The sequence below is a fragment of the Polyodon spathula genome, chromosome 10 (assembly GCF_017654505.1).
Source record: "Polyodon spathula isolate WHYD16114869_AA chromosome 10, ASM1765450v1, whole genome shotgun sequence".
Classification (NCBI taxonomy): Eukaryota; Metazoa; Chordata; class Actinopteri; order Acipenseriformes; family Polyodontidae; genus Polyodon; species Polyodon spathula.
In genome coordinates this window covers 40608714-40618470 of record NC_054543.1, presented here as the reverse complement: position 1 = coordinate 40618470, position 9757 = coordinate 40608714, and the positions used below count along the sequence as shown (strand labels likewise).

Below are 9757 nucleotides of genomic sequence, written 5' to 3'. Positions count from 1 at the left end.
TGTCCCTCCTGGTTTTTGCTCTAACCATACCCTAAATTAGTTAATTGGACCAATTAAACTTCCAGTAAGGTCCAATGAAGTACTTTATAACATACTTGAGTTAATAAAACATACAAATACCCCACAAAAATAAATATATATAACAGGACTGTAACACTTTGAAACAATGATATTTTCTTGCACTACCTTGCTAGTTGGCCTGGGAGTACCTCATCAATAAATCCCTGCATATACTTGTGTTCAGTTCAGCGATCCAGGAACACGCTGAATGATTTCAAATACCGGCTTTCATTACTTGACAGACTCTTCATGGAAGACGCCATCTGCTTTGCTGTGGAGTTTGAAACAAAGAAACTTGGATATTTATGTCCACAGAGTGAAGGATATTTATATGCTCATCGTATGTCCTGCCTTCCGAGTGATACAAGATTTCATTATCTATTAAAAACAGCCTGGCTGGTGTAGTTTGATTTAGAGCTAGACATTACTGTATGTAAGGGCTCTGAAAAAAAAAAAAAAAAATAGATCCAAAGAAACAGATGACTGGGAGCTGCTTCCTGGCCTCCCATCTCAGTTCAACATCACATTCTCTGGCAAATCTTAATCTCTGGATGTGCTTACAGTACTTCCTGTCAGGTCAAATTAAATTCAACAGTAGAAACATTCACTGTATTAGTTAATGTTGAACAAAGCTATTACATATTTTCAGCAGAAAACATTGTATCAGAGCGACAACTAAAAGTAATAATGCTTATATTAACTCTGACCCTCTGCACAAAATATATTGTTTTTCAACAGTACACAACACACATATTCCAATCAATTAATAATTATATAATTCAAATCAAGACTGTTAACTTCTATCGGTTGAAAAAAAAAAAAAAAATCTGACCTAAGCTACCTAATGTTTACTGCAGTTCTGCTGTGGGAGAAAATAATGTTTTTTGTTATACTTATAAAAGTGTTACAGAGCACAGCTAGTCAAATCTGATATTTTCACTATGGGTTGACAAATATCTCACATATCCTCATTTTTTAAATATGCACTTATTATATAACAGTTTAAAACTGCAGGGAGCTACATAGTTACCGTTTTTTTGAGTTTTTTTTGTATTCAACCGATAAATGACTTATAGGCCGAAACGTCCTGATAATTGATTTCTAATCAATTACTGTACCTTTTTAAGTACCTAAAATATCCTTTTCTTTTTTTTTCATTTTCCTTATTGATCATTTTGGTACACAGCAATCTTCTTTTTAGTCAAACTTTACGTATATATGGTTGACCCATAGCAACCAATACACACTCCTGATTCGCTGTTACAGTACTCCCCTGACCTCCCAACTCCCACCTAATAGGTTCTCATTAACTGTCAGTAAATGTACTGTATACAAGCCCCAAAACACATGAGTGTAGCGCTGCAGATCGCAGCCTCTTATGGGGCTGCGTCTAATGTCTTAAATCATGTAATAAAACACTACAGCATTTGTAAAGCATAATATTATTAATAAAGGCCGCCCTCGTATAATCGCCACCCTCATTTAAGCCCCACGGCCATTTTGATCAATTTAAAATAAATGCTGTGGCGCCGAATTGAAGTAATACGGTATATGTATGTACAGGCGCTAGTATTTTGATACAATTTAGTATTTACCACAGCATTATCGGCTGATTTCTCATTCACAACTTAATTTCTAATCTACTGTAGATGGACTTTGGATTGGTAATGTAAATAATGGTATACTGTACATCTGTTTATTTTAAGCACACCTTTTTTGTGTTTGAGTGAAGTTTAGCGTAAAGGTCAAACTCAACATGTTTCTAGTTGGTAAGTAATTTAAAAACAGCTGAAAATATTCCCAGTACATTTTCTGTAGATTACTGACCTGGCTGTATGTCAAGAAAGAAAGAATGGATTTGAACTATTCTGCTCTGGTGTAACATGAACGAGGTTGTAGCATAAATGGCCCTAAAATGCAGCCATGATGTGCTGCCTCTATTGTAGGTCATGCAGCTTTTAAAATCCATACTTCCTATTGCTTCAGTTACACATAAAGATATCCTTCCTGTTATTAATCCTACTGATGCCACTAACAAAATGGTTATTTTTTTAACAGTAAATTCAATTCAACTTAATTTAATAAATTTCTCATGTAGCAGGTCTCTCAATATATAAACAACACTAATCTGATCTGCTTCAGGATTTTGAAGACTCTTTGACTGTTACAGGATTCCTAACGTGGAATACATTTCCACCTTGTGGCCACAAGCTGCTAGTGAAGCTTCCATTTAAAGGCAATGTGGTCTTCTGTATTCCAGTGCTGTCCACATAAACAAAAAGCTCAGCATTTATTTGGAAACAGTTGTACAGACAATAATACTCAAGGTGTCAAAATGAACTGTATAAAATATTATTGAACAACGCTCTAGTAAATAAGTACCTGCAAAATTCTTGTTTTCACAGAATGTTATAAAAACAAAACCATTTCAACTAATACCACTGAACTTGAGTGTACCTGATCTTTATTCTCTAGGCTCCTTTGGGCTTTATTATCTCAATGACAGATGTTCTGTCAGTGCTTAATAGAATATTCCCCTGCAAGTTTTTATTTTATTTTTTTTTTTTTTAATTTTATTTATGCTGAGGAAGTTCAATAAGTCATGCCAGCCAGGTCTCACTAGAAACAAAATGTTAACACATTAATGTCTTCTTTCACTAACAAAGAGCCCATTGTTTCAAACTTAATTACACTTGAATAACCTATACTGTCCATGATGCAAACCTACTCTCTGTAATTTCCACAAACAGCTTCCGTAAATAAAGATTGTTATTAATATTTATTGAGAGACAGCAATGCATATCTATTTTACCTGCATTCCCATGTTAGTACATTTGTTGTGTTAGGACATTCTTTAACCCTGATTACATTAGAAGTCCAACATCTTAGACTGTAAACTTTACTATATATTTTCAAGACTGTATTACTTTGGGTGGTAGTGTGGGTGTGGCAGGGCAGGGCCCTGTTTGTAAATATTGTGGGGTGGTGATTTGGTGGTGGTTGGCAGGGATGGGGTTAATTTCCTATCCCTGCCAAAATACATGTGAGAATGTGGCTGGAGCTGATTGAATAATTGATAATTAGGCTCCAGCCACATGATATAAAAAGGGGGAAATTACTTTGTGTGTGTGTGTGTGTGTGTGTGTGTGTGTGTGTGTGTGTGTGTGTGTGTGTGTGTGTGTGTGTGTGTGTGTGTGAGAGTGTGTGTGCACACACTACACACTCTCACTCACACACTGCTCAGTCCACACAACACCCACACCACCACGACACCTCACACACTCACTCTATAAGAGGTGTGTGTGACTCTCTCACTCTCAGTGGCGACACCTCTGTAACTCACACCTCAGTTCAGTGTGTGTGAGTGAGCAGTATGTCAAATCAAAATTTCATTGTGTGTGTGTGTGTGTGAGTGTGTGAGAGTGTGTTGTTTGTGAGTGAGAGTGTGTGAGAGTGAGAGTGAGTGAGCTAGTTAGTTAGTTATTGTGTTTGCTTGTTACGAAGTTCAGTGAAGGCTCTGCCCAGCCTAAACAGTTTATGTTAAAATTTTGTTTTGGCCCTTGTGCCAGTTATTTTGTAAGTGTATTGTGTGTGAGATTTGTGTTTTGTTTGACATTTTTGTTGATTAAACAGCGCAGCAGCGATTTTCACTGCAGTTTACTGTCTCCGAATCTCTCCTCCCGGCTATCTTGTCACAGTGGGTTATATTATAAATCAAATGAAACACAAAAGTTTTCCCATATTTGTTGTGAGTAGTATTGTTTGATATTATTCTTAAATTGATTTAGGTTGCATTTCAGAGTTCTAATTATTATTAGAATAATAATCACATTTATTGTATTTCACGAGGCAGGAGCCAGGTGTGCATAAAGGGGCTGCTAGAATAAAGACAAAGTGCTTGTGACTTTAACAACAGAATCGGGGTTTCCATTTGACTACTCTGAGAACCACCCTCGCTGAGGTGAGGCCGAACCGTTCGACCTCCAAGACCGGGAAGCGAGGAACTTCCCCCAAGGGAAACTAAGGAACGATAGAGGATGAACCAAGTTTTCCCTGCCTTATACGTCTATTATATTATTCAACGTTTAACCACTCCTTTAGCGTTTATATGTTTTAACGTTTAAAATTCCCATCCCTAGTAAACAGTGGCCTGTAAAAGTCAGTTTTCTTAAAATCTGCAAAATACCACAGCTAATTCCTTTTTAGATTCCTGATTTAGTGAGTCAGTATGTAATGGTTACAGCAATTGAATTTAATTTTATTCAGTGGCAGTTGATTTTTTTTAAATTTCCAAGCCCTTAAACACAATGTTGATGTCATAACTTAATTAAATACAAAAGTCCCCTAGTTACAATTTAACAGGATGCTGTCTGCTCAATTTATTTTACCTCATCAATTCCTGCTGTAGTAAATGGAGCTGTCGGGCTCAGAGGTTTTATTTTCTCTACTTAATATTCATCAAGTCAGTGCCTGCCTCTTCTTTCAAGTCAGTCAAACCACATTTAGCTTTAATAGAATGATTTGCTGCTAATAAAAAAGAAATTATGTTTTTTAAGCTACAGAAAGTTATGAACAGTTTGCTGGAGAATGTAATGCTCTCCATGGGTTTATTTAGATGAATTTAAGATGACAGGTTGGCACTATCTCCTAGTTGCTTGCAGAGGTAGTAGTGACATTTTCATTTTAATTCATTGCAGTTTTAAACGAAACTGACATTGTTAACCACAGAAATTAAATCTGAATACAAGATGTAAATGTCTGTTTCCCAGAGAGCAGGTTTTGTAACTGATATATAGGTCTTTGCCTGTTCTGGTGAGGCGTGTCAAAATGTATTCCAACATAGTGGTTAAAACTAGTCCACCCATCAGAAGATGCTTAGAAAATGTTATTTAAGGCTCATAGAATCAAGGAACCACTAAATTGTAATTTGGACCAGTATGAATGAGTGACTGACTACCCGTATGAATATAGTTGAGTTCTACTGCGTTCCCAAGCTTTGTGACTGGACAAATGACCTAAACTGAATTGATTTGCATTTGCATTATTGATGCCACAGTCCTTTTTTGTTTTTTCAATCAATTATTTAATTATTTTAAACATGTAAACTATAGGATAGCTCAATTCATTCTGATTTTTTTGAGGTCAGATTAATTAATGTGTTTGTCTTTCGCTGTCTGTGATACCCTTCTCAGCACCTTCTGAATTTCCAATCAGTCTAGATTTGCAAGTTGTGGACCGTACAGTACAATATGGTATGTGCCTTCAGCACAACGTTCATTTCTCAGGATCAGTATAAAAAAGAAGTTACAAATCCAGAATAAAAAAAAAAATCCTAACAAAATGCACACATTTAACTTATGTCATCCACCAATATTCAGGGCAAGAGCAGCTTATCCTAACTAGTGTCTACACAGGAGGAGAGACAAGTTATTTTTATTGGTATTAGTTTATTTAGCAGACGTCTTTATCCAAAACGACTTACAGAGAATAGTGTCCTTGAAAAAGTAAAACGTAATTGTAACGTAATACAGCTAGCTATGGGGCTGATGAATATGTGAAATTAAGTTGGCATTAGCTTTCCTTTGTGAAACAAACCAGAGCAAATGTACAACATTTTCTTTTTCAGATGAAATAGAAATTAAATCTATTTATGTTCTAAAAATTATGTTCCGTTGTATTTTAGGATTTTTTAAATTTTATATATATCTTTACTTTTGTTATATATATATATATATATAATATATAATAATTTTAATGGATTTTATTTGGAATATTTAAATAAAGGATCTTAAAAATCTCTCTCTCTCTCTCTCTCTCTCTCTCACTTCTCTCTCTCTCTCTCTCTCTCTCTCATCTATATCTAGTATATAATATATATAATATATATATATATATATATATATATATATCTAAAGTGCAAGTTTAAAAAAGCAAAACAAACAAAAACACAATGTTAACCCATTATCGTGATTACACTGTGGAAAAGCAAGGTGCAACCTGGAGAACACTCCAAGAGCCATCTAGTGGAAGAAATTAGGAACTTCAGTGAGTAGATATAAAAATGTATTAAAGCTGTTTTACTAATGACAACCATGCCTCTAGTTAATAAGGTTACTTATAAGCTGTGGTTGTTTCTAAAGTTCCCTCCTCCTCCTAACGACCACAGTGCAGCATTTCCTTATACCTGGTTATACTTTCTTTTTCCATGTGATGGTCAGGGTGTGGTTCAGGACAGCCCTAAGCAATCTCAGGAGCGCTGGAGCTCAGACCAAACCTTTTCTGTAGCATGGTACAGTTTTAGCTGTTATATGGTGTAATTGGCAATTAATCTGCTTAGTTTGTCCAATTTGGTGACATAGGCTTTTGGTCTAATGGGCTTCTAGTTTTGTTTTTAATAAAATGATATTTTTAATTTTAAACAGTCAAAGTTTCTTCATGTTAACACTGTTGTGATTTTGTTATAAACTGGTTTTAGGCTACATCTTGCAATTAGAGTGCTACTGAAAAGAAAACAAAAACTGAGCAATTCTTACTTTTTCATTATCTGTACCATTCAGGGTGTGCAATATCACAGAGGCATTAGTTCATTTCTGACTTTGGCACTGTTTTCAGACTGCTTAATAATTTCTCTGAAGGTGACTTCACCACCAACATGTCACAGCTGTGGTTACAACCCCCAGCCTCTGCAGAAACACACTAATCGTATCCTGTGAAACATAAAAACCTAAAACCCAGAAACACCAATTGCAGCAAAAACTTATGATATATGTATATATATAGTCTTAAGAAAATAACATAACACTTTTTTCCACAGAGTATCACAATTTATTTGCATTTGTTCTATAACTCGTTCATTTAAGTACACACACTTGTGACATACATTTCACTGTAAACAAGGAATATACCCATATTATTTCCAGAGAGTGTGGCTCTATTACTGGTGTAAATTTGGAAGAAGCATTGTAAATATTATGAACTTTGGGGGCACAAAAAAAAGCCTACTTTTTTTATGAAAGATTATGAAAATGTGTCTAAATTAAGTATTTTATGACATACAATAATACAAAATAACATGTTATAAGGGATTAAAACCATAACTGCAAGGTCGCTTTTTGCATGGGTTGATAATTCTACGGCATTAGACTCTTAATAACATGTTATTACATACATACAATTTACTTTAGATGTATAAAAAATACTCCCACTGTTTTTGTAAAAATTTGATTTGATAAATAATGTAAATTACATTCAAATTTTTGGAAAGATTTACCTTGCACTCTGTGTCCCAAAATTACATTTTGAGATGTTAAAAAGTGCAGTGAGTAAAACATATGGGGGGAGTTTATGAAGGTATTTACACAAACTTTGCACACCTTTTAGTGAAAGTAAAATCAAATTGATTATAAACAATCAACCAATACACACTTGAGTCCTTGAATTAAACTTAGTTTTATGTAAGCTGCACTTTTTGAGTGAACACTTTAAAAAAAATATGGCCCATGGTTTTAAATAAAACAAAAAATAATCAGGAAGTTTTTACATTTGCCATTCAACTATAAATCCAAACTGTTTGTGGCTTATTTTTTAAATGTGTTTATGTGTTATTTTGTGTTGTAAAACACAAAATTGTACTGGTCAATTAACTGAATTATACAGATTAAATCTTAAAATCCCAAAAAAGGAAATAAAAGAAAAGGTTACGGTGACAACTGTGAAGATAAACATTTTCTAGCAGGACATTACAAATTATATCATGGACAGGGCATTTTTTATTACTATATTGTTGCTGCATCATTGTATAGAATTAGTGTATCAGAATCCTTTTAGTGTGTCCCTAACACCATCTTAGAAAATGAATCAAAAAGGTAACAGTTATTGTGACACCCCCAGAATGTCTGAGACCACAGGGCCTTAACAGACAAACCACTGACAAATACTATTAAGAGGACAATTGTATATAACTAGGCCTAAAAAAAGAAGTTGGTTTGTTACTGTTTTTTTTTTATCTGGTTAACTTTTCTCAATTTAGCTGACAAATGTAGAATTGCATCAAAGATTTGTTTAACTCAATGGAAACATATGTCAAATGTGCCTATATTCTGACTTGTAATGACAATTCTCCACTGAAGAGCACAATGGTAAATTGGGTCAGTCAGTTATTATTTCAATCAGTACAATTCTGACCCACAATATTTGTTGACACTAGTTTAAGGATCCTTTTTTATAACATCTATAAATGTGTGTATAAATCATTGTATTAAATATAATTTGAAAAGCCTTAGTTAAATGCTCTTGTAACCCTGTGTTGCCAAAGCCTGTTATGAGTGGTAACTATCTAATGTTATTCATATCTTCCTTTATATCACACATATAAGTTACTGATTGTTTATACCAGAACCTTAAACTAAAGTATTACAGAATCTTAGACACATAGTCTGCACTTTGTCTTGATGTCAACTGCATGAACTGAACACTAATGGCTGGTTTCACAGACCCTAATTAGTACTAATCTTGGAATACCTTACCTAATATAACATTAGGTAGTCCAAGATTAGTGCTAATTGGGGTCTCTCTTGGCTTTTTCATTGTCAAATGTTCCAGAGACATCCACACTTCCAGGTTCATCTAACCCTAATCTAAAATCATAATTCTACCTTAAAACTTTCAGGGTAACTGTTTTCCGTACACAACAAATGCAATTCCATGTGTGGATGTTCCCAGAGCATTTATTACTGAACAAATCACATGTGAATGCTAGGCTTTTAGAATGCTGTAAGCTTCAACCTTCAGTGCTGGCTAGGCAGGTTAGACTTTTCTTCAGTAGTTTTCCTGTTCCATTAGAGAAGAGGTTGTCAAGGGTAACAATCAGTGGTATGGGTACATCCCATAATGTCATCATTTAAAACACATCACAACAAAATCTTTTGTATTGACAATGCAAACACTAGAAAACTGTTATATTTGAAAAAGAAGGATTCAGCACTAATATAGTGCATAATGACATTAATTTGCTTTTTCATTGTCCAATAAGCAAGGCAGAATACAAGATCAGATCATGTTTTTTTTTTTTTGTTTTTGTTTTTTTGCAATATACTCCAGTGCTGTAAATACACTGAGCCATTGACAGAAGATGCACTTTCTTCACAAATTTTCACTACCGTATGTTCAATTATACAAAGCAAAGGGTTAAGTTCTTCCATCTGTGTTGAGGAATGTCACTTCAGTTAACATGTTCTTATTTGACTGTATGTCAGCAGTAGCTCTTCTACTTTGTGGTTTTGTATACAAACATTACTCACATCTCAAAAGTACTTTTTTTTTTTTTTTTAATTAGTCATCGGCAATGGTTTTTACCCCAGTTTTTTCCCAATTTGGAATTCCCAATTATTTTTTATCCGGGTTCACCGCTGCATCCGCACGACAACTCGGGAAATTAAATGCTGAAACGCGTGTTCTCCGAAACGTGCTCCTGCCAATTCATATTTTTACGCACTGCGGATCCACAGCGAAACCACCAGACCTACAGTGCCGGAGGACAACACAGATCTGATTGGCTCTACTGCAGACCTGCAGACACCTTATCAGCCACAGGGGTTGCTGGGGCGCGGTGAACCATGGATTGCCATGCCGACCTAATCCCTCCCTACCTGGGCAGTGCTTGGCCAATTGTGCGCCGCCCCATAGGAACCCCCAGTCA

The 9757-nt window shown here is 35.0% G+C and overlaps 1 pseudogene; it reads right to left on the bottom strand.

Annotated features, from left to right (window-relative positions):
* On the bottom strand, positions 1–323 carry LOC121321617 (annotated as a pseudogene).
* Positions 324–9757: the final 9434 nt, after the last annotated feature.